Consider the following 26,777-nt stretch of genomic DNA (forward strand, 5'->3'; position numbering starts at 1 on the left):
TCTACTGAACTGGGTGGACCAATAAGGCAGTTTCCTTTGTTCCTAACAACCCCACATGCAAAGTATTAAGTATCTCCCATGTTTCAGACGGGGGTGGAGCTGAGGGTTAGAGAGCGTACCTGCTTCAGTGTACCTGGTGAGTTTACGATCAAGGTAAGATTCGAACAGAAGGCTTCTTGATTTGCAGTTCACCCTCCTAGGCTGCTGCAGCACAGCAGTTCTTCGCTATAGCCCTAGCTTGATAGCCTGACTTGAGAAGAAACTACTAGTTTGCTAGGTATGTCTGCAACAATAAAGCCCCTGTTTCTTTCTGACCAAGAATGGAAACTCAAGGAACAGAGGATTCCACATGATATAGAACAGGGGCCAGCAAACTTTTTCAGCAGGGGGCCGGTCCACTGTCCCTCAGACCTTATGGGGGGCCGGACTATATTTTTTGGGGGCGAAATGAATGAATTCCTATGCCCCACAAAAAAAACCAGAGATGGATTTTAAATAAAAGCATACATTCTACTCATGTAAAAACACGCTGATTCTGGACCATCTGTGGGCCAGATTTAGAAGGTGATTGGGCTGGATCTGGCCCCTGGGCCTTAATTTGCCTACCCATGATATAGAATGAGATTATTGGCCCATCAAGCTCAGTATTGCCTACACTGACTGGCAGTAGTTCTCCAGGAGGCCTCTCCTTCCCCTACCTAGAGATGCCAGGGACCTTCTGCATGCAAGGTTGGTGGTCTACTACTTGGCTAAGGTCCTCCCCCAAATCTCTTCCCCTTGTGCATGTTGATCTGAGGAGGGGTGGTGACTCAGACTCAAATCCTGTGCATTGGGAATAGGGTGAAAGAGGAGAGTGCAAAATATGGTCTGAAGCTCAACATCAAAAAAACGAAGATCATGGCTACTGGTCCCATCACCTCCTGGCAAATAGAAGGGGAAGAAATGGAGGCAATGAGAGATTTTACTTTCTTGGGCTCCATGATCACTGCAGATGGTGACAGCAGCCACAAAATTAAAAGACGCCTGCTTCTTGGGAGAAGGGCAATGACAGGCCTAGACAGCATCTTGAGAAGTAGAGACATCACCTTGCCAACAAAGGTCCGTATAGTTAAAGCTATGGTTTTCCCTGTAGTGATGTATGGCAGTGAGAGCTGGACCATAAAGAAGGCTGATCGCCGAAGAATTGATGCTTTTGAATTATGGTGCTGGAGGAGACTCTTGAGAGTCCCATGGACTGCAAGAAGATCAAACCTCTCCATTCTGAAGGAAATCAGCCCTGAGTGCTCACTGGAAGGACAGATTGTGAAGCTGAGGCTCCAGTACTTTGGCCACCTCATGAGAAGAGAAGACTCCCTGGAGAAGACCCTGATGTTGGGAAAGATGGAGGGCACAAGGAGAAGGGGGCGACAGAGGACGAGATGGTTGGATAGTGTTTTCGATGTTACCAACATGAGTCTGACCAAGCTGCGGGGGGCAGTGGAGGACAGGAGTGCCTGGCGTTCTCTGGTCCATGGGGTCACGAAGAGTCGGACACGACTAAACGACTAAACAACAACAACATCTAAAATTTCCCGGTCATACCCAGAACACTGCACTTGGAAGCAGTGTCCAGGTGAAAATCAGGGAAAAAATGTCCGGGAAACTATGGTTAGGATGGAACAGAGGAAGTTGTTTATAGAGGTCAGACTGTTGGTCCACATAGGTCAGGACTGTACACTCTGGCTGGCAGCTGCTCTTCAGAGTTTTAGGCAGGAGTTTTTACCAGCCTAATCTGAAGATGCTGGGGGATTGAACATGCATTCCTCCCCCATGCAAGGAATGTACTGTCCTTACAGACCCTCCAAGTGTCCCTATTTTCCAGGGATGTCCCTGATTTAGAGAAGCCATCCCAACTGAGCTATTCCTTATAATCCTGCCCAGTCACTGAGATCTTAGTGGTCCTCCATGATGTCAAATGGAGCTGGGAATTATGGGACCAGGCCAATGCAGGGGGCATTTGGACTCCCATCTTGGCAGCCTTTAAGGAACCGCTGGCCATATTGCAGAGTGAATGAGGCAGCCATATTGGACACAGGTGGTTTGACGGATGCCCTTGCAATAATTTGCAAGAACCTTAACAACATAAGTCTATGATACCTCAAGAACTGCCTGGTCCCATGACCCTGAGATTAAGGGTCTACCAACTGAGCTATTCCTTATATCCCTGCCCAGTCACTGAGATCTTAGTGGTCCCCCATGACTTGGATACATTGCCTGTATCCATCAGGAGTTGTGCGTTCAATATTGTGGGCCCAATGTATCGAACTCACTTCCAGTTGAAGTCAGACAAACTTCCACCCTGTTGTTCTTACCAGACTCTCCAAGTGTCCCTAATTTCCAGGGACTGTCCCAGATTTAAAGAAGCCACCCCAGTTTCTGATTTAATCCTAGAATGTGCCACTTTTCCTTAGGATGTCCCAATTTTCATTGGATAAATGTTGGAGGGTATGGAGTTATCCAACCCCTGAGCCGCCTGAAGGCAATTCTGTATAGGGAATGTTTTTTTTTTTTTAATATAAAAATGTTTATTCCAGAGTGCCTGGGGCAACCCAGTAAAATGTGTGGGGTATAAATAGTAAAATTATCATTACGGAACGGGATGTCCCTATTTTCATTGGAGAAATGTTGAAGGGTATGTCCTAACCGTGCAAGAGTCCTTCCTGTCTGAACTAGAGCCACATTCACACCATACATTAAAAGCACTATGATACCACTGTAAACAGTCATGGCTTCCCCAACGGCCTGGGAGGTGTAGTTTCTGAAGGGTGCTGATAATTGTTAGGATACCTTTATGGCCGCCACCCCAAATCTACAATTGCCAGAGTGGTCTAACCAGCAATCCCTCTTCACAGAGAACTCTGGGACTGTAGCTCCGTGAGGGGAATAAGGTGGGACGCAGGTGGCGGTGGGACGCAGGTGGCGGTGGGACGCAGGTGGTGCTGTGGGTTAAAGCCTCAGCGCCTAGGGCTTGCCGATCGAAAGGTCGGCGGTTCGAATCCCTGCGGCGGGGTGCGCTCCCGCTGCTCGGTCCCAGCGCCTGCCAACCTAGCAGTTCGAAAGCACCTCCGGGTGCAAGTAGATAAATAGGGACCGCTTACCAGCGGGAAGGTAAACGGCGTTTCCGTGTGCGGCTCTGGCTCGCCAGAGCAGCGATGTCACGCTGGCCACGTGACCCGGAAGTGTCTCCGGACAGCGCTGGCCCCTGGCCTCTTAAGTGAGATGGGCGCACAACCCCAGAGTCTGTCAAGACTGGCCCGTACGGGCAGGGGTACCTTTACCTTTACCTTTTAAGGACTCTTCAGCACCTTTAACAAACTACACTTCCCAGGATGCTCTGGGGGAAGCCATGACTGTTCAAAGTGGCATCATAGTGCTTCAATGGTACAGCATATTGGTGGCCTAGGCCCGTGTTTCCCCCCCAGATGTTAAAAGGTTGCTATTAGGCAGGTTGCTTTATTGTAGCAGTAAGCCAACCTGGGAGGTTTAAGTGGAAAGGTGAAGTACTGGAAACAAACAAACAAACAAACAAGACCTCTATGTGCAGCTCTTCATTCGGTCCGGAAGTTCTGTTCTTCCCCCTGCTGAAAGTATACCTTCCTTGAGGTCTGCTCAGGCCGTGACCGACTCGTCTCACGCAACGTGGCCGGCGTCTGACATGCCTGGAGGATGCTGCCGTCCAGGCTGACAACTGCTTTGTTTCCACATGACAGATGGGGATGAGGCCTCAGCCTAGCCATTGTCCACCTGGCCTGTTGTGGCCCTTGCCGGCGCGATCTTTATCTCATCTTTGGCTATTCAGCCCCTTCAGAAAAGGTGACCGTCGGCCGAGCTTACATTGCATCCAGCCCATTGTGTTTTCTCTCTGCAGAGGAATCTTCGGTGATGGGTCAGGCCCACGGCTGCTGGCTGCTTCGTGTTGTCCAGGGAAGAGCTCTCTTGTTTACCCATGACTATGGGGCATTCTGTTCTTATCTGCTAGGGGAAGGCAAGGATGAACAGTCTTTTCCTTTGCCAAACAATTGGCTGGATGGCCAGTGTGGAAGCACTTGTGTAATTACACTCTTTTGTCGCACGCACCTATCTGGTGCATCAAACTATCCATCACAGTCAGGTGGTCCTCGTGTTGTCTTGGGGTGTTTTTTTTTGGTAATTAACTAGGCAAACTGAACACACATTTTCAGGAGAGTCCGGCCAAGACAAAAGGAGCATCAGGCGCAACACATCCTCCTGTCTTCCTTCTCCTAACACACCCTTTCCCCATTATTTTCAACATTTTCTTTTATTCCTAAATCGAAGGCTCTCTCCCGCATTCAGCTTCTGAAGCAAACATTGATCTGCCAAAGCTGAAATCAATGGAGGAGGAAGTTCACAGAGAGGTGGAATTCTGAATCCTCTCCCATTGTGCCTGACTTCTGAATTGCACCCTAACCCTCATTTGGAAGCATCTGCTATGTGATTTTATTAATCAATCAATTATTATTATTATTATCATCACCACCATTGGTTTATTAATCACCTTCTATACCACTGTCTTGGGCTGGGACACAGGTGGCACTGTGGGTTAAACCACAGAGCCTAGGACTTGCTGATCAGAAGGTCGGTGGTTCGAATCCCCGTGACAGGGTGAGCTCCCATTGCTCGGTCCCTGCTCCTGCCAACCTAGCAGTTCAAAAGCACGTCAAAGTGCAAGTAGATAAGTAGGTACTGCTCCAGCGGGAAGGTAAACGGTGTTTCCGGCCGCTGCTCTGGTTCGCCAGAAGCGGCTTAGTCATGCTGGTCACATGACCCGGAAGCTGTACGCCGGCTCTCTTGGCCAATAAAGCGAGATGAGCGCCGCAACCCCAGAGTCGGTCACGACTGGACCTAATGGTCAGGGGTCCCTTTATCTTTACCTTACCACCGTCTTAAGGCATAAGATAAAGGTATTTTTTAGATTGCTAAAACCCCAGCAAATGGACACTTGTGGTAGAGACCCATTTATCCACCTGGGACAGCCTACTGGAACAAAAATACATTTGGTTGTTTCTGGAAAGGGCAGAGAGTGGACGCCTGTTGCATCTCAAAAGGGATGTGAGGCTCATTTGGGATGTGGGTTAGCGAGGCTCATTTGACAACAACAAGGAACTGGGCCTTCAGTGTTATTGGCCTAGGCTTGCGGAACAGTGGAACAGAGATTCTGTTTCAACTTTTATAAGCTTGGGGATTTATTTATTTTTTCTATTTCATCAGGCTCATGAAGGCAATTAAGAACAGAACTTTCCACAGCAGTATCTGAATTCTGATTTTAACATTTTTACATGGTTTTCATTGTATGATTTTATACACAGTTGTTTATTTATTTTAAAGCACTTATATACCGCTTAATATTTTAAAAATCTCTAAGGGGTTTCCAACAAGAATACAATGAACAAGGTCATTAAAACACAAAACCAGTAGAACTAGTATAAAAGCATATAAAAGCAGGAATCCAGAGAATTCAAATAAATAAAAACAGGGTTTGATAGTTGATATATTTTTAAATGAATCAGCAGGATTTAATAATATTTTTTTTATAACTCAATAAATAATGCCATTCCGCAGAACAGGGGCAGCCACACTAAATACCCTAATCCATGCTAATGTGGAGTAGATTCCTGAGATCTTTGGAAGTTGCAGGAGAATCTCTCCTGTAGACCACAGTGATCTGCTGGTTGCATAAGAGATAGGGCCTCTCAAGAAACCTGGTCCTGAGCTGCTTAGGGCCAATGCCTTGAACTTGGCCCCGGAGCAGACTGGCAGCCACAGCAAATTCTGCTAGCAAGGTGTTCTATGCTGGCAGTAGTTTGCCTTCACAAACTGCCTAGCCAATGCGTTCTACATCAGCTGCAGCCTACAGACCCAGCGGCGTAGCGTGGGTTGTCAGCACCCAGGGCAAGGCAAGTAATTTGCGCCCCCTAACCCGGGGCAAGGCAAGTAATTTGTGCCCCCTAACCCGGGGCAAGGCAAGTAATTTGCGCCCCTAACACCTAACCTGCCATCGCTGCCAGCTTCTTCTTGCTGCTGCCTGGGCTGGGGTATTTATGGTAAGGTAGCCACGGCAGCGGCGGCGGGTCCGTGTCAGGTGATCTGAGGCGAGTTGCCGCTAGCGCTGCCGCCCAAACGACGCCGCTTGCCCGGAGGAGGAGGGCAGAGAGGCGAGGAAAATGCAACACGGCCAAGCAGCTGCAGCAGCAGTGGCGGCGGGGCTATGAGGAGGGGCTGCCTGGCGCACCCTCCACGGCCCTGACGCGCGTGGACCGCGGCGAGCGCTGAGAGCCGCTGCCTGCCAGACGCCTTCAGCCCGGACGCGCGCACAGCTCGTCGGTTCCGCGAGACATGGGGCTCTGCTACAGCCTGCGCCCGAGGCTCTTTGGTGACTCCGGAGGCGGTGAGCGCCCCCCCCCAGATGTTGCGCCCGGTGCGGCCGGTCCCCCTGCACCCCCCACGCTACGCCACTGTACAGACCAACCCCAAGAGTAGCCTCATATATAGTCAGGGGTGTCTTGCCCATAGAGGCAAGTGGTGTGGGGTGCCAGGGAGCCAAGTTCTGGAGGGCACCAGGCTGGACGCTACGCCTCCCAGCATTAGCTCGCCACCCTCGCCCACCTCGCTGAAGCAGCGCCATGCCCGGAACCTCCGCCTCTTCCCTGCCAGAGGAGCTGCCCTCCAGCTGCTGCCCGCCTCCTGCAGCTCCGCAAAGCTGCTGGCAGTGCCGTAAAGAGTCCGGCAACTCTGGGAAATGGGGGGGGGCACACCCGGATGGATCTTTGCACCACGGCGCCAGATATACTTCAGACGGCCCTGCATATAGTATGTTGCAGTAATCCAATGATGAGGTTACCAGTGTCCGGACAACTGTGGTCAGGCTATCCAGATCCTGGAGGAACTGTACCTCTGTTACCAAAAGGCACTCCTAGCCACTGAGGTCCCCTGTGTCTCCAGGGACATAACAGGATCCAGGAACACCCCCAAACTTTGCATCTGATCCTTCTGGGAGAGTGGGACCTCATCCAGAGCAACTTTAGGCCATTTATATACGGTTTAATTATGGTTGCCTTTAAGCAGTATACAGAAACTTATTTCAATGAAACTGAAAAGGTCTTACAAATATAACATCAGAATTCAGTTTTAAATTCCTGCTGGAATACCAGAAGAAGAAGAAGAGGAAGAGGAAGAGGAAGAGGAAGAGGAAGAGGAGGCGGAGGAGGCGGAGGAGGAAGAAGAAGAAGAAGAAGAAGAAGAAGAAGAAGAAGAAGAAGAAGTCTTCTGTAGGTATGGTGAGACATACCCTCAAACATTTCTTGGATGAAAATTGGGACGTCCTATTCCATTATTATTATTATTATTATTATTATTATTATTATTATACCCTACCCATCTGACTGGGTTGCCCCAGCCACTCTAGGTGGCTTCCAACATATATAAAAACATAATAAAACATCCAGCATTAAAAAACTTCCCTTTACAGGGCTGCCTTCAGATGTCTTCTAAAGGTTGTATTGTTACTTATCTCCTTGCCTTGGGCTGGGTGGGTCACAAGACTACATACTCTCCAACATTTCTCCAATGAAAATAGGGACATCCTAAGGAAAAGTGGGACATTCCAGGATTCAATCAGAAACTGGGGTGGCTTCTGTAAATCTGGGACAGTCCCTGGAAATTAGGGACACTTGGAGAGTCTGGTAAGAACAAGGTGAGAGCTTGTCTGACTTCAACTGAAAGTGAGTTCGATAAAACTGGGCCCACAATATTGAACACACAACTCCTGATGGATACAGGCAATGTATCCAAGTCATGGGGGACCACTAAGATCTCAGTGACTGGGCAGGGATATAAGGAATAGCTCAGTTGGTAGACCCTTAATCTCAGGGTCATGGGACCAGGCAGTTCTTGAGGTATCATAGACTTATGTTGTTAAGGGTCTTGCAAATTAATGCAAGGGCATCCGTCAAACCACCTGTGTCCAATATGGCTGCCTCATTCACTCTGCAATATGGCCAGCGGTTCCTTAAAGGCTGCCAAGATGGGGTCCAAATGCCCCCTGCATTGGCCTGGTCCCATAATTCCCAGCTCCATTTGACTGAGTGAAGGAATACACATTTATTTGTTCACGACCACCTACTGACTTTATGGAGAGTCTCTCTGCTCGGCTCAGAAGCTCTGAGATCTACTTTTGATGTGTGTGGTTTAAAGAAACGAGAGAAAAAAATGTTTAAAAACACGAGGTGATAAAGTATGGCTTGAGCCTGTTGGGCGAAATTTATTCCTTGTGATATTTGCGGTAGGTCGGGCCCCTATAATAAAAAAAATAACGTTGCTTGCTTAACCTCTGTGAACTAAAATTCTATTTCGGGCTCGAACTAGGCTGAGTTTCCTGAGACGGCTCTCTGGGTTGTAAATCCAGGCTCTGGTAAAAAGCATCGCTCCAGAGAGCAACCTTGGAATGACCTCCAGGACTCAACCCACCCTCAGACATGTCCCCAATGACCCGGGCAGGGATATGGGTGCATCAGCAGGGCAAATTCCCTCTCGTAAGGGCAGCCAAGCACAAGCTGCTTCTCACAGAAGTGGCTTTTGCCACTTGACTAAATCTGAATGGAGAGGGGAAGGCCCGTTTTTGTGTGTTTTCCAGGCCCTTTTATTGGCTTAATTTATAACCCGAGGCCAAGAGCTAATTGAAGGCCTGTCAGAGAGAGAAGGCACCTGTGTGGGCACTGGGGTCGGGGGGAGAAATTCAACTCAGTGTGCACCTAAAGGTGGACCAACCCCTTCCTCGCTTTCCGAAATACTATGTGAACTGAAACCCAGCAATCTTTCGAAATAGCCACCTTCCTGAATTTTGCAGTATGGTTTTCCAGTCGAGTGAGGTGGACAAAAATAAGTATATAAGGGTAAAGCGAGCATAAAAATGCATTAATTCATATGTGGGTGGGTGGGTGGGAACATACAGAAATTTATTGCATTAGAGGAACTGCATTTAAAATGTCTATGTTAGGCGCAATTGCATGCAAAACTGTGCACATTAGGGGAAATTTGCGCGAACTGCTGCTGCATTTTCATGAGCAGTGTGTCTTTAAAAAAGAAACTTGCAAACTGATGGAATGTGGAGAACTGAATTTAAGGGCAGAAACGCGGGGAACTAGGAAAATTTGAAATTGACAAATTTGTCCATTTCTCCGTGCACCTAATTGCAAACTGCTGATGTAGAAATGTGGAAAAGTGAATCTAAAATGGGAAAAATGAGAAATCAAAAATCATCATCAATATTATTATTTATATAAATTTATATAAAGAAAGACTCATCTCTCCCTGATGGGCACTGGTCATCATACAAACTTGGGGCTGAGGGGAAACCTCATGAAGTCCCCATTATTAAAAAGATTCAAGAATAAGAATCAGTCTCCTTTTCTGAAGAAAATTTCAGCTGGTAGCATTTCCTTAAACAGAAGTCTGCAGCTGTATCTGTCTTGGATTCACAATTTATTCATTTATATTTATTCAAACTATAATAGCTCACTTTTCACCATCTAAGTATCAAAGCAGCTGACAACAACAAAATATGCAAAATGTAGAAAAGTTTAAACTTAAATCAAAACTCCAAAATTTGAAACCTCGAGAATTTAAAATCCCAAAAAGGAAAAAGAAAGAAAGAAAAGCATTCAGAGTGCAGAGTGAATGTCCAGCAGTGCTTACTCCCAGCCCAAGCCACTCTTGCCCTTTAATTAAAGTAACAATAACAGTCCTTGTTGTGTGTGAATTTTCTTTTACAGTAGGCCACCCAAACACTGGGTGAACTCTTTTAGCATGGCATATGTTACTGTTTTTATGTTTATTTGATAGCATTTTTTTGCGTTTGAAATCTTCGTAAGTTGCTTTGAGACTCTTGCAAAAAATACCAAACACAATAACAAAAATTAATCACCCTCCATCGCCGTGTTTGAGACCCGTTATCAGGCAGAAAGACAGGACCTCAATACTTTAAGTAAGCAAATTAGCTAACCTCACACCTGAGTATTTGTGAACATTCCATGATTCATCCCGTGGCAGATAGAGAGATGATGCTTTTCCTCCTTGCGTTCTTTAAATATAGAGTATCTTAGGCCATCCTCGTCAGGTCTAACCGGACTTCCTGTATATTCACCACTGTCATCACCCCTTCAAAGGTGGGTCCACGCAAGAATCCACTCCGTAGCTTTAAAAACAACTTGCCTTTCAGCACAGGTGTCAGCTGAATCTCCAAAGCAAGGGAAGAAAAAAAAGCAAGCTGCTCAATTCCAGCAGATAGAATAGCCGGGAATCAGCAAACAGGATGGAGTTGCCTTCAAAAGCTTTTGTTTTGGAGCAGGTAAAGTAGCAGGAAATTGTCGTCCATCCACACACCACCACTTAAAGGCACTTTCGGGGAGCTTTTTGTGTGTGTCCCTCTTTCATGGATATGGAAGAAGGACCGCGGTCATTTTGGTCATTAGGCTTCCATGTTGTACAGAGGTGGGAGACCTCTGTGTCCCTCCTCCAGATGTTGCTGGAGGGCAACTCCGAACTCCCATCATCCCTGACCGGTGACCATGCTTGCTGGGACTGATGAGCACTAGAATTTCAACATCATCTGGAGAACCAGATATTCCCCTTTCCTGGTGCCTTGAATCAAAGGAAGCCTTCTTGCACTGAGTCAAGACTGTTGGCCCACCCAGCTTTGCACTATCTACACGGGGGGTGGGAATTGTAGCCCAGCAACACCTTGAGGACCACACCACTGGTCCACACTAACTGGCAGCCAGTGTGGTGTAGTGGTTAAGAGTGGTGGACTCGTAATCTGGTGAACCAGGTTTGCGTCCCCGCTCCTCCACATGCAGCTGCTGGGTGACCTTGGGCCAGTCACACTTCTCTGAAGTCTCTCAGCCCCACTCACCTCGCAGAGTGTTTGTTGTGGGGGAGGAAGGGAAAGGAGAATGTTAGCCGCTTTGAGACTCCTTCGGGTAGTGATAAAGCGGGATATCAAATCCAAACTCTCCTCCTCCTCCTCCAGGGTCTCTGGAAGGGTGGAGGGGGCTTGGCAGTGTCACACCACTGGGAAGTGAACCTTCGCAGATATCCAACCCATGATGCCAATATTGTAGGCAAAGGATGCTTTCTAAATTTATCTGAGAAAGTTGTTCAAGGATGCCTTTGGAAGATCCATGGTATGCCTTGACTTGAAGGAAAAATGACTACATGGCAAGATTAAAAATATCTATATATAGATGGCTAAATGCAAATCTTCAAGTACCATGGGACAGCACGGAATAGAACAGTTGTAGAATATCCGTATCACTTCTATCCTGGTTTTATACAGGCAAACGTGGAACTGCAGCTATAATGTCACATTCCGAACTCCATAATTCTTTCAACGCTAGGAGCATGGGCGAGGTTTAGAATTCATTGAACCCTAAAGATATCCTTGCTTTCCTTTATAACCCTGCTTAAGATCACCTCTCAACAGTCACCATATGGGCAAAATATTAAATTCTAAGATTTTTGAGATGCAGAATCTGATCGCCCTTGTATGACTGATTGGCTGATATTTTCTGAGTTAAAAACGAAAGTCAGTCATGGCTTGAGAATTTCAGATGCCGGTGCTGGTTTAAGAAGTGGAACATTAAAGGATAGCCATAATTAAGCTTGGCAGGTTAATTGTTAAGCACAGGACCTCCAAAGGGTATTTAGCAAAGAATAATTACAGTCAGCTGATATCCTTTCCTTCTCAAGGTGAAAATAATTTCCGGTTAAGAGGGTACAGGCGAATGCTTGGGAATCCCATTCAAGAACCAGACTGGAATATTATTTGGATGTGGGGTGTGATAAATCCAGTATATGTTATATTTATCAATGAACTGACTGAGCAGGAAACATCAGTTTTTGTCCCATATTCACTAGCTGCCTTATGGCTAAAGAACATATAAACATAATGGCTATGTTCTGCCTGCATTGTTGTCAATAATTACAGGCAGAGGGGAAGCTGATTAGTAGGAACAGAGAAAGCTGCCTTACCCCTAGCCAAACCATTGATCCACCCAGTTCAGCCTCGTCTGGCAGCAGCTCTCTAGGGTTTCAGACAGGGAGATTTCCTCAGCTCCACCTGGAGATGCCAGGATTTGAACCTGGGACCTTCAGCATGCAAAGCCAATGCTCTGCCACTGAGCTATGGGACTTCTGATCAATAACCCAGCACATGGGGCAGGGGGAAAGTTTATATCTTCCTGGTATGATTACCTCTTAATAAGCACAATTTTGCTCCCCTTCTTCCATTTCTTCTCTTGGACTGGGATAATTCTTCCATTTCTTCTCTTGGCACGTGGGATAAATCCCCATATGAGATGGATCTACACCTTTCTCGATAACTAACTACAAGCAATTTCCTGTAATGTAATGTAGAAGAAGAGTTTGGATTTGATATCCCGCTTTATCACTACCCGAAGGAGTCTCAAAGTAGCTAGCATTCTCCTTTCCCTTCCTCCCCCACAACAAACGCTCTGTGAGGTGAGTGGGGCTGAGAGACTTTAAAGAAGTGTGACTGGTCCAAGGTCACCCAGCAGCTGCATGTGGAGGAGCGGAGACGCGAACCCGGTTCCCCAGATTACGAGACTACCGCTCTTAACCACTACACCACACTGGCTCTCACACTGGCTCTCACCACACTGGTCATACAAAATCTACCGCTCTAAACTACTACACCACACTAATGTAATGTAATGTAATGTAATGTAATGTAATGTAATGTAATGTAATGTAATGTAATGTAATGTAATGTAATGTAATGTGTAATGCTTTTTTTGCATTTTCATCAACTTATGCATCTTTATGTGTACCTTAACCACAGTGCATGCATTTTTGTGGCTTTTACTAGGCTGCCCAGCTGCATTGCAATATTCAGAGAAGTGTGAATTTCAACAGTTGCTTCATTTCAGTTGTCCTATGGTTTTGGAAAGCACATATTTGGTAGATTCACCTTTCAATGTGAATTTCTCCCCCAGCCATAATACAGAGTAACCAAGAAATAAGGACAGGGGTAGTGGTGGAACAAATAATCTGATTTCATCCCAACGTCCTGCCTGCTTAGAGGGAGAGCCGGCTCTTTAAAAGTAGTAGCTGCTTCTCTGGAACCATTCAGACTTGGCTTGTTGGGTTCATACCACTGGGAAGAAAACTTCTGTCAGCAGAGGGAAAGTTTAGAGGATCTAATCAGCTGTTTTCTCAGCTTTTGACGATATCTGAAGAAAGAAAGATCCTGGAAAGGGTGCCAAGTAAAACATAACAAACATGATATGAATGTCGGATTATTTCCTACTTTGATGGTGTTCCAGGCATTATCTGAAATCAACAACTATCCAGGGACTAGGCTACTCTTGCGGCTGATTCCCCAGGGCTCCCTCTGATAGTTGGAGGACTTTGGTCGCTATTTGCCCTTGAAAGGCAGGCCTGGGACCATTGCTTGTGAGATAATCTTATCTCATACATGCTCACTGGACCATTTTGATCTGTGGAACTGGCATGGTTATGGGGGGGCCACATAATACTTGTAAGAAATCAGTCTTTTAGTATGGCACACTTTGGAACTCCCTGCTGGATGACCTCAGACAGTCACCTTCGCTGTGTTCGTTTTTGCACCTGCTAAAAACATTCTTTATTTGGGCAAGCCTATCTAGACATGTAGATCATTGACAATCTGTGTTTCCATCTGGTTTCTATTCTATTTATTAAAAATATTATTAAATAACAAATGAAATGATTCAATTTTAATATTTTTGTGTGTGCTTTAAATAGCTTTAAACAACTATTAACTAAAAGCTAATGGTTTTATTGCTTTTCTGTTTTATCCAAACAGTTTTGAGCTTTTGATTGCAATCAAGCAGTATAGAAATCTTGTGAAATAAAGCAATAAAAAACAGCAGCTGCTTTTAGCACCAGGTTTTATGGTTCGTAGTGTTACTAGCTCTGCCACCGCGGCATTGCAAAACCTGGAGAAGCCTGAGTTTTGAACGGTTTTTGCGCTCCAGTGTGGAAATTGGACTGAGACGTGCGGATTTCTCGTTAAGAAAATAATAATAAGAAGAATTTATCGCCCATCCCTAGCTATAACACAACCTGTCCCCCACTTTGCTTTTCCCAAAAGAGTTGCTTAAAGGCTCTTGAGCCAGTTTCATATTTAAGGACTGTCTTGCTGATGTAAAGTGCTCCCCGCCAGACAGAAGAGGGCACTATGACCTCAAAATTATACAGATATTTTGACTTTCAGTTACTGGCAGTAGGAAAGGGAGAGGACAAACCTGAATGCAAAATTATGTGCTTGGTACTATTTCACATATAAGTATCATGGTGCTGTTAATTGTGACGAGTTCCTCCCTCTGACCATTGTTAGTGGGTGGCTGTGGTGCTGGTCACAGGCTTCCGTGGGTCCAACTCTGTGTTTGTAGGAAGCAATGCTTAACTGCCGTGTATGTTGGGGATGGGAGAACCTTTGGACCTCCAGGTGTTGCTGAACTACAACTCCCATCAGCCCCAGCAAGAAATCCCAATGGCCAAGGAGGATGAGGACTGTAGTTGAGGAAAAGCCTGAGGACCACAGGTTCCTCAGACTAGATCTACAGAACAGATGATGCACTAGGCAGTTGGTTTATTCTTCACTTCCACCATTTTTGGGAAGATTAAATCAACATGATTGATTTGATGAGTGCTGCACAAACAGACTTTTTTTAAAAAAAGTTTTTATTTATACTTCTCAAGTTTATACATTTCATTAGTTTGACAATCAATTCAGCATTTCAAAGTTTGACTTCCTTCCCCCTCTTTCTGCGGTTCCTTAAATTTATTTTTTAATATCTTCTGCATATCCAAACTCATTTAATTCGCTCATTTAATTATCTGCTTTAAATACTCCTATGAAACCGCAGGTTATTACAATAATCCTGCCAATGTTTTTATCTGTTTGCAATTTATCTGTAAATATTCAATAAGCCATTTCCATTATTTTAAAAAGTTTATCTTGATTTTTTTATTCTTCTTGTAAGTTTCACCATTTCTGCATATTCCATCAGTTTTTGTATCTGTTCGTCCTTTGCTGGGACTTCTGCTTCTTTCCATTTTGGGGCGAGTAGCATTTTTGCTGCTGTAGTAGCATACATAAATAAATTTCTATACAAATTAGTTAGTTCTGTCCCTATAATTCCCAAAAGAGGGGAAGGAAGTCAAACTTTGAAATGTTAAAATGATTGTAAAATTAATGAGCTGTATAAATTTGAAAAGAATAAATAAATCCAAGTTGGTGCACATCGCTTCCTCCGGTGGGAAGAATTATTTCTTTATCTGTGTTGAACCTTCTAACATTCACAGAGTAGTATCCACACAGAGTCAGATTTAGGTTTGATGTGGCCCTAAACTACTGAGGGTAATTTGTTGTTGTTTAGTCGTTTAGTCGTGTCCGACTCTTTGTGACCCCCTGGACCAGAGCACGCCAGGCACTCCTGTCTTCCACTGCCTCCCACAGCTTCGAGAACACTGTCCAACCATCCGGTCCTCTGTCATCCCCTTCTCCTTGTGCCCTCCATCTTTCCCAGCATCAGGGTCTTTTCCAGGGAATTGTCTCTTCTCATGAGGTGGCCAAAGTATTGGAGCCTCAGCTTCAGGATCTGTTTTTCCAGTGAGCACTCAGGCCTGATTTCCTTAAGAATAGATAGGTTTGATCTTCTTGCACTCCATGGGACTCTCAAGAGTCTCCTCCAGCACCAGAATTCAAAAGCATCAATTCTTCGGCGATCAGCCTTCTTTATGGTCCAGCTCTCACTTCCATACATCACTACTGGGAAAACCATAGCTTTAACTACATGGACCTTTGTTGGCAAGGGTAATGGGGCCCTTTATATGTCCAGTCGTCCTTTGTCAACAACAAATTGTCACTGTTTTTTGTGTTGAATATATGCTATATAGTAATTTATGGACCTGATAGGTATCCAGAGCCATTTGCCATGCAGTATGTAAGCACCCTATATATAGAAATGAGCAAACCAGTGATATTTTAGAGAGCAGGCTAGCACCATCATAAGAGCCTACACCACAAAACACTGTTGCTGTATGTAGGTTTTATTTTATTTGCTTTTTATCTTATATTTTGGAAATGTACATCCAATTTGTTTTCCCTTTAATTTTGGGGGGCCCCCAAGAGAGTGGGGTAAGGTCACCAGACGTCCCCGTTTCCCAGGGACAGTCCCCGGATTTACAAACCAGTCCCCATACAAAATCCATTGAAGTTGAAAAGTGTCCCCAGATTCATTGAAAAAATCTGGTAAGCTTAGAGTGGGGCCCTAAGCTATAGCTTGTTTAGCTTATAGGTAAATCCGGCACTGTATCAGCAGGTTCTAGTGTGAGGAGAGAGGGAGAAATATTTTTCTCTAACTGCTTTCTCTAGGCCATGAATAAATGTCTATGATGTCAACTTCCACCATGTTTCCATGGTGTTTACCCATCTTGCCATCAATCATTTGTTCCTCCCGCTCTTTTCAGAGCCTTTCCCCATCGCTCTCCTAACCGCAGAACATCCTCTCTTGTTTTTCATAAGCAGATTTGTTGTGCTAGGATGACAGAGCACTTTAATCCCCTTTCCAGTAGGTGCTTGACTCATGCCTGTCAAATTCTTAACAATCTGAAGGTGACCAGAGATAGCAGGGAGAGACTGTCCCATGATACAGTTCGTTCAGGAATTTTTACACTGCCCTAAATTGATTTCAGGCTGGTTTATTTGACATACATTTAATGTTTTTTTTAAAAATCCTAAGGACAATTGCAACCCTAAGGACATTTCCTCGGAAGCACGTGCCATTGAACAAAGGGAGATTTACTTCAGAGTAATCATGCCTGACAAACCTAGACAACATCTTAAAAAGCAGAGACATCACCTTGCCAATAAAGGTCCGTATAGTTAAAGCTATGGTTTTCCCAGTAGTGATGTACAGAAGTGAGAGCTGGACCATAAAGAAGGCTGATTGCCAAGGAATTGATGCTTTTGAATTATGGTGCTGGAGGAGACTCTTGAGAGTCCCATGGACTGCAAGAAGATCAAACATGTCCATTCTTAAGGAAATCAGCCCTGAGTGCTCACTGGAAGGACAGATCCTGAAGCTGAGACTCCAATACTTTGGCCACCTCATGAGAAGAGAAGACTCCCTGGAAAAGACCCTGATGTTGGGAAAGATGGAGGGCACAAGGAGAAGGGGACGACAGAGGATGAGATGGTTGGACCGTGTTATAGAAGTGACCAACATGAATTTGATGAAACTCTGGGAGGCAGTGGAAGACAGAAGTTCCTGGCATGCTCTGGTCCATGGGGTCACGAAGAGTCAGACACTACTAAACGACTAAACAACAACAACAATCATGCCTAGGATTATGCTGTGAGGCTGCAATTCTTTGTACAAAACAGGGGCCTGAGGGTCAGGATTCTGCAAATTTTTGGAAATTTGGAAATTTTGGAAAAAAAATGTGGAGAAAGTTTAAAATGCACAAAAACTTGACTGCAAAAAAATAAACAAATCTGAAAAGCACACAAAAATGTGACAGGCAAAAATGTGTCAGGAAATTATAGGGACAGAACTACCTAAATTGTATAGAAATTTATGTATGTGACTACAGCAGCAAGAATGCTACTTGCCCCAAAGTGAAAAGAAACAGAAGTCCTAGCAAAGGAAGAATGGATACAAAAACTGATGGAATATACAGAAATGGTGAAACTTACCGGAAGAATAAGAAATCAAGAAAACAAACTTTTAAATAAAAGAATAGAAATGGTTTATTGAAAATTTACAGATAAATTGCAAAGTCACAGTTATCCTTGTCCCGTAGCTTATGTGTCAATTTTGCCAATTCTGCATAGTCCATCAGTTTTTCTTGCCATGATTCTTTAGTTGGAGGACCCGAAACCATTCTTAACCTGAGGCGCACTTTCGCTCATGGGGCCTCCCACTGCTGCTGCGCTGCCGGAGTGCAATTTCTGTTCTCATCCTGGGGCAAAGTTTGCAACCTGGAGCAACTACTTCTGGGTTAGCAGAGTTTGTAACCTGAAGCATTTGTAACCCGAGGTACCACTGTACTGAGTTGGACCATTGGTCCATTTGGCTCAGTAATGCCTGTGACAACTGGCAGTAAGACTCCAGAGTTTCACGGAGGATTTTTTTCCTTAGCCCTACCTAATGATGTTGGGAATTGAATTTGGGAACCTCTGTACGAAAAACCAGTGTTCTACCACTGAGCCGCAGTCCTTTCCTACAATGCCCATGATGTGGCAGCACTCTAGGCATTGTGGGTAATTTAAAATGTCAGCTTGCAGACCCATGACTGCATGGGAGCAGGAATCAGCACTGACAGGACCTGCTGGGACCTCGTCGTCTGCCTGAGGGAGTCTGTTAAGGCCAGACCTGACTCGGGCTAGACATTTCCAGGAATGCCAAGTTTCTCAGGACACAGAATTCTTTTCTCTCTCCCCCCCCCCCAAATTTTATTCGTTTTATAACACAAATAAACAACACAAACAGAAAAACAAACAATACAAACAATTTCTTGTCTTATCCTTATTTTTTCTAAACATTGTTAGGTGGGCTTCCCCAAGTCCCCCCATCTGATTTTCATTTTACCTCAGCTTTAGCAGTTTACATAGATCATAATTTCTAAGCATTTTTTTAAAAAATCACACTTACTTTAACCATAAAAATCTTCACATTTTATCACTTACAAATAATACTATTTTAAAATACACTATCTTCTACTTCTAACCCTACAGCCTATATCCACTTCTAAAGCTATTCTAAGATTTAAATATTAACATATTTTTTTTCAAGGATTCCTTAAATTTCTTCCAATCTTCTTCCACCGTCTCTTCTCTCTGGTCTTTGTGCCATTGGCAATGGACAATTGTGCACAGGTGTGATGGAGGTAACGAAAGTTGCCTTGCCAGTGGGATTGAGGAACAAGATTGGCGGGTGGGTCCTTACTGGAAAACTCCCCAAAATGAGCTTTGTTTCGCAGCTCAAGCCTTGGTGGTGTGCCCATTTTGCTTTGATGCTTCCTTAGCCCAGGACGCCCCTGCCCCCCATGATGGCTCCCTCTCATTCTCAGCTCCTGTTTCCCAAGCGCATTCTCTCCCAAGCTCCTCATCGCCCTACAAGGGTCCAGATGGCTGAGACCTCCCAAGGCGAGATGTAATTGGCCTTAATGGCCTCCCACTTGAGTGAATAAAATGAGCGAGATGCCGGCCAATGCAGGAAAGCAGAGATAAGCATGAAATGGTGATTAAGACTGTTAACATAGCTGATCGATTTTGAGGGGTTGTATCACATCCTCTTGTATCGTTGCTTCTGTGAGTCCATTGTGCATAGCAACTTTTTGTTCCTTCAGGCAGTGCCAGAACATAAGAAGGGCCCTGCCAGATTCGACTGAAGATTCATATTATCCATATTATCTGTTTCTCAGACAGATCAGCCCTGTGCTTCTAGAAAACCCACCAACAGGGTGAATCACAGGAACAGAGGGAGTTGCCTTAGAACGAGTCAGATCAGAGGTTCATCCACCTCAGTGTTGTCCGTAAAAGAGGAAGCCAAGGTGGTGCCCTCTAGATCTCATTGGACTCAAACTCCCATCAGCCCCAGCCTGCATGGCCAATAGGGAGGGACAGTGGGAGATGTAGTCCAACAGCACCTGGAGGCCTATTCCTTGGCTACACTGACTGGCAGTGCCTCTCCAGGATTTCAGACAGGATTTCCCTCAGCACTATTTGGAGATGAAGGGGACTGAACCTGGAACCTTCTGAATGCAAAGCAGCTGCTCTGCCACTCAGCTTTGCCTTACCAGCGGTTCTTAACCTGTGGGTCCCCAGATGTTGTTGGACTACAACTCCCATCATCCCTGAGCTCTGGCCTTGCTAGCTAGGGGTGATGGGAGTTGTAGTTCAACAACATCTGGGGACCCACAGGTTAAGAAATGCTGCCTTATACTGAGTCAGCGCTTTGGCCCACCTCATGACATTGATCACAAGTGACTCTCCAGGATTTCAGATCTCAGTCCAACCAGGGTGTGACAAGGATTGAACCTGGGTCCTTCTGCATGGAAAGCAGTTGCTCTACTGCTGAGCTACGGCCCTTCCTTTAACCACAATACCTTCCCACAGATTACGTTAGCACCATGTGCTCCATTTAACAATATAGCAAGCAGGGAGAGCGCCCAAGACATTTTGCTGCCTGAAGTGAAGGTTCAGATGGTGCCTCAACATTCCAAGTACCAGACTGGCAACTGAATCTTAACTCAGCACTAGTGGGGAGTGTCCTCTGACACATATGAGGGAGTCAGGCCAGTTTAAGAGGAGGTCTGTCCTCTGACAAAGGAGAACAGCTGAGTTGCCTTCAGTATCTGCCACACGGAGCAGTTGCATACCCTCCAACATTTCTCTGATGAAAATAGTCCCATTCTATGATGGTAATTATACTATTTATACTCCACACATCTTACTGGGTTGCCCCAGCCACTCTGGACAGCTTCCAACATATATAAAAGGTAAAGGGACCCCTGAGCATTAGGTCCAGTCGTGACCGACTCTGGGGTTGCGGCGCTCATCTCGCTTTATTGGCCGAGGGAGCCGGTGTACAGTTTCGGGGGTCATGTGGCCAGCATGACTAAGCTGCTTCTGGCAAACCAGAACAGCGCACGGAAACGCCGTTTACCTTCCCGCCAGAGCAGTACCTATTTATCTACTTGCATTTGACGTGCTTTCGAACTGCTAGGTTGGCAGGAGGAGGGACCGAGCAACGGGAGCTCACCCTGTTGTGGGGATTCGAACTGCCGACCTTCTGATCAGCAAGTCCTATGCTCTGTGGTTTCACCCACAGTGCCACCTGCATCCCCTTCCAACACACACACACACACACACACACACACACACACACACACACAATAAATCATTAAACATTAAAAAAACCCCTCCCCTACACAGGATTGTCTTCAGACAGCTTGGGAGTCGAATAACTCCATACCCTCCAACATTTCCCCAATGAAAATAGGGACGTCCTAAGGAGAAGTGGGACTTTCCAGGATCAAATCAGAAACCGGGACCTCTTCTCTAAATCAGGGATGTCCCTGGAAAACAGGAACACTTGGAGGGCCTGCAGTTGGCCAATGATAGGGCCGTGACATCAATTTCTCCAGATCTGACGTGCCCCTGCAAAAGCTTCTGTTTGGAAAAGTATGAATGGGGATAAAATAAGGGGGGGACCCTTTGTCCAGTGGAGGCTGGTCAATTAGGGCAATGGGGCACTGCTCCACCAACATCAGTCTGCCCCCAGCCCCCCCTCAACCTGCCTGGCTACTTACGACCAGTCCAGAAGGCGGTACTTCCAGTCTGCTTCCTCCTCAGTCTCAGCTGCTGCCCTTGCAGAACTCAGCAAGGAAGAGGACAATGGGACAAAATTAGAACCAGGTGCCTCTGCCTCTCATTGGCTGTGGTTGTGCCTGATATTGACTTTGGCTCCCCCTACTGTTGGGCTCCCTGCTTTATACCCTACCAGTCCTGAAGGACACCAGGCACAATGGTGCCAATCTGCTTGACTTTTGTGTGTGGAATTGAAGGGGTGGTATGCTTCCATTTCATCCTTTGCCTCAGGCAGCAAAATGTCTTGGGCCAGCCCTGACATCTCTATATATGTACATGAGCCCTACCAGTCCCAACGAACATCAAACACCACGGCCTTCCCTCTAGCTATTATGCTGGTTTTGCTTGGTTTCTGGATTTCATAATGGTATTGTGCTTTCAAGAAAATGACAAAAACCCAACAGGCGCATATTATATTAGAGCACATACTGTCGTATTCCTGGCCCATAAGTTCTCCCCATGGAATCCTCCAGTTCTGTAGAAATGAGTGACTGTTATGTCGTATGCTAGATGTATCATTTGCCATTCCTGATGATGCTAATCACATTGTTGTGAACAACCCCTTTCCACAGCTGAATTAGGTCCCTGCCTCCTTGAGCCTTGTTCTGCCATAACAAGTTTGTCTTTAAAGGTGCCACTGGACTGTTTGCATCCTGTTAACAGCACAAGGCCGGACAAGGAATTCTTTCAGCTGTGGCACAGATCTGATAAAGACCTCTGCGGAAAAGAAAACGGGTTTCAAAGTCAACACAACAGATAAGGAAAGAGCCCACAGCCCATCAATCCTGGTCTGTTGACTCACAGCCCACCTCAAATGGAGCAGGTAGAGGGTTTTCCAAATCCTGGCGTTAGAGGTACCCAGCACACGTGAACCTGGATCCTTAGGCCCCCAATCAGATGCTGTAATCCAGAGCTACAGAACTGGGCTAACCATAGGTCCCATCTGCACTATACATCTCAAGCAGTATCATGCCACCTTAAATGGTCATGGCTTCCCCCAAAGAATCCTGGGAACTGTAGTTTGTTAAGCTTGCTGGGTGTTGTAGTTCAGTGACGGTTAAACTACAGTTCCCATGGTTCCTTGGGGGAAGCCATGTTTTTTAAAATGTGTGATGTGCATGTGATCGAGGTCTCTGCCCTTTGAAGAGTATGGGATGAGGACTTAGGCATGATCAATAAGATTTTATGTTATGTCTCTTATTCCACATTGAACAATAGGCCATTTACAAGGATCCTAGCAGCCTCTCAAATGTTCTGCCTGGCTATTGTCTTATTTCTGTTAACGGCCCACCCTGCGTATGGATTTCTGTGTTGCGTTCAGTTATGGAAAGAACTGCTTTGTGGGCAGACAAAAGCCACTGCCCAAAAGCCCGCCAACAACAATTCATTGACCCATTATCTTACGACGTGCTCCCTAGACATTCCTTGATGCTCAGAAAATTAGAGCAGTAAAAACACCCTCTTGTTTTTGCAACTGTAATGAAATCAAGATAACCTTTGGCATTTAAAAGGACGGAGGGCCAAGGCAGGGCGCTCTTTGACCTTTCCCTATGACCTTGAGTCAGCCTGCAATTCCACAGAAGGTAAAGATATTTTGGCTAGTGGCAACTGAGGTTTCGGTTACATGTCAGCTGAGGCTGCAGGGCTGTTGCATGATGTTTAAAGGATGGGCTTCTTTGATCTGCCATATCTCCTCCCCCATCCAAAACCCCCCATTCTGAACTGATTCATGTGTGTGTGTGTGTGTGTGTGTGTGTGTACACACACATATTTTTATGTTTTCTCTCCCAAATAACAAGCACACATCCTTCAGCAAAAAATAAAGCTCAGGTACAAAGCCACTGGTCCCATCACCTCCTGGCAAATAGAAGGGGAAGAAATGGAAGCAGTGACAGATTTTACCTTCTTGGGCTCCATGATCACTGCAGATGGTGACAGCAGTCACAAAATTAAAAGACGCCTGCTTCTTGGGAGAAAAGCGATGATAAACCTAGACACCGTCTCCAAAAGCAGAGACATGACCTTGTCTACAAAGATCGGTATAATTAAAGCTATGGTTTTCCCAGTACAGTGGTACCTCGGGTTAAGTACTTAATTCGTTCCAGAGGTCCATTCTTAACCTGAAACTGTTCTTAACCTGAAGCACCACTTTTGCTAATGGGGCCTCCTGCTGCTGCACCGCCGGAGCAAGATTTCTGTTCTTATCCTGAAGCAAAGTTCTTAACCTGAAGTACTATTTCTGGGTTAGCAGAGTCTGTAACCTGAAGTGTATGTAACCCGAGGTACTACTGTAGTGATGTATGGAAGTGAGAGCTGGACCACAAAGAAGGCTGATCGCCAGAGAATTGATGCTTTTGAGCTGTGGTGCTGGAGGAGACACTTGAGAGTCCCATGGACTGCAAGAAGATCAAACCTCTCCATTCTTAAGGAAATCAGCCCTGAGTGCTCACTGGAAGGACAGATCCTGAAGCTGAGGCTCCAATACTTTGGCCACCTCATGAGAAGAGAAGACTCCCTGGAAAAAACCTCTGATGTTGGGTAAGATTGAGGGCACAAGGAGAAGGGGACGATGGAGGACAAGATGGTTGGACAGTGTTCTCGAAGCTACTAACATGAGTTTGACCAAACTCCGGGAGGCAGTGGAAGACAGAAGTTCCTGGCATGCTCTGGTCCAGGGAGTCACAAAGAGTCAGACACAACTAAATGACTAAACAGCAACAACAGTGGTTCTGCTACAAGTTATCGCCATGCTTGATGTGAGAATTGGGACTTAAGTCATCATGATCGCATAGCCCTCAAAATGCATTGAGCACAAAAAGAAGGCTGAAGGGGGCATTTCATGGAATACAAATATCCATTCACAAAAAAAGAGGAAGGTAGGAGATTGCCTGCTATTATATAATAATAATAATAATAATAATAATAATAATAATAATAATAATTTATTATTTGTACCCCGCCCATCTGGCTGGGTTTCCCCAGCCACTCTGGGCGGCTTCCATAAAAACCAAAAATACACTAAAATATCACAGATTAAAAACTTCCCTGAACAGGACTGCCTTAAGATGTCTTCTGAATGTCAGGTAGTTATTTATCGCTTTGACATCTGATGGGAGGGCGTTCCACAGGGCAGGCGCCACGACCGAGAAGGCCCTCTGCCTGGTTCCCTGTAGCTTTGCTTCTCGCAATGAAGGAACCGCCAGAAGGCCCACGGCGCTGGACCTCAGCATCCGGGCAGAACGATGGGGGTGGAGACGCTCCTTCAGGTATACTGGGCCGAGGCCGTTTAGGGCTTTAAAGGTCAACACCAGCACTTTGAATTGTGCTCGGAAACGTACTGGGAGCCAATGTAGGTCTTTCAAGACCGGTGTTATGTGGTCTCGGTGGCCGCCCCCAGTCACCAGTCTAGCTGCCGCATTCTGGATTAGTTGTAGTTTCTGAGTCACCTTCAAAGGTAGCCCCACGTAGAGCGCATTGCAGTAGTCCAAGCGGGAGATAACTAGAGCATGCACCACTCTGGCGAGACAGTCCGCGGGCAGGTAGGGTCTCAGCCTGCGTACCAGGTGGAGTTGGTAGACAGCTGCCCTGGATACAGAATTGACCTGCGCCTCCATGGACAGCTGTGAGTCCAAAATGACTCCCAGGCTGCGCACCTGGTCCTTCAGGGGCACAGTTACCCTATTCAGGACCAGGGAGTCCTCCACACCAGCCCGCCCCCTGTCCCCCAAAAACAGTACTTCTGTCTTGTCAAGATTCAATCTCAATCCATTAGCCGCCATCCATCCTCCAACCGCCTCCAGGCACTCACACAGGACCTTCACCGCCTTCACTGGTTCTGATTTGAAAGAGAGGTAGAGCTGGGTATCATCTGCATATTGATGGACACCCAGTCCAAACCCCCTGATGATCTCTCCCAGCGGCTTCATATAGATGTTAAAAAGCATGGGGGAGAGGACAGAACCCTGAGGAACCCCACAAGTGAGGGCCATGGGGTCTGAACACTCATCCCCCACCACCACTTTCTGAACACGGCCCAGGAGGAAGGAGCGAAACCACTGTATAACAGTGCCCCCAGCTCCCAGCCCCTCTAGACAGTCCAGAAGGATGTTATGGTCGATTGTATCAAATGGCGCTGAGAGATCCAGCAGAACTAGGAAACAACTCTCACCTTTGTCCCTAGCTCGCCGGAGAGCATCAACCAGTGCGACCAAGGCAGTTTCAGTCCCATGATGAGGCCTGAATCCCGATTGGAAGGGATCCAAATGGTCCGCATCCTCCAGGCGTGCCTGGAGTTGTTCAGCAACCACGCGCTCAATCACCTTGCCCAAGAAAGGAAGATTTGAGACTGGGAGATAGTTGGCCATACTGGCCGGGTCTAAAGATGGTTTTTTAAGAAGCGGTTTAATGACTGCCTCTTTCAGCAGATCTGGGAATGTTCCCTCACAGAGGGAAGCATTCACCACCCCGCAGAGCCCATCGCCCAGCCCTTCCCGGCTTGCTTTTATTAGCCAGGATGGGCAAGGATCCAGGAGACAGGTGGTTGGTTTCATGCGTCCAAGCAGCCTGTCCACATCCTTGGGGGTAACGGATTGAAATTGATTCCATGCAACTTGACCATACAAAGCTCTAGCACTCTCCCGCCCCGGCACTGCTCCCACGGTGGTGTCTAGCTCCTTCCGAATATGAGTGATTTTATCTGCAAAAAACTTTGCAAAATCGTTGCAGGAGATCTTGGGGTCTTTACAAGGCCCCGGTGGTAAAGGTGGTTCCGTTAAATTACGAACCACCTGAAAGAGTCTCCTGCTACTATTTTCTGCAGATGCAATAGAGGCGGTGAAGAAAGTCTTCTTCGCCGTCGCTATCGCCACTTGGTAGGCTCGACGTTGAGCTCTAACCTGTGTCCGGTCAGATTCGGAGTGAGTTTTTTGCCACCGACGCTCTAGCCGTCTCAGCGATTGTTTCATCGCCCTCAGCTCCGAAGAAAACCACGGAGCTGTCCGGGCTCCATGCAATCGGAGAGGGCGCTTCGGAGCCAGACAGTCAATAGCCCTGGTTAACTCCGCATTCCAGCGGGCCACCAGGGAATCAGCTGAAAGGCCATCAACATGGGATAAAGCATCCCCTCTCTGGAAACCATTTGGATCCATTAAGTGGCGGGGGCGGACCATCCAAATTGATCCCACCTCCCTGCAGAGGGGAAGGGTCGCCGCGGAGAAGTCCAGTTGCACCAGGAAGTGATCTGACCATGGCACTTCTTTTGTTTCACTTTTACTTAGTGTCA

This window comes from Podarcis cretensis (genome assembly GCF_951804945.1).
Source record: "Podarcis cretensis genome assembly, chromosome: 16".
In the NCBI taxonomy this organism is placed as follows: Eukaryota; Metazoa; Chordata; class Lepidosauria; order Squamata; family Lacertidae; genus Podarcis; species Podarcis cretensis.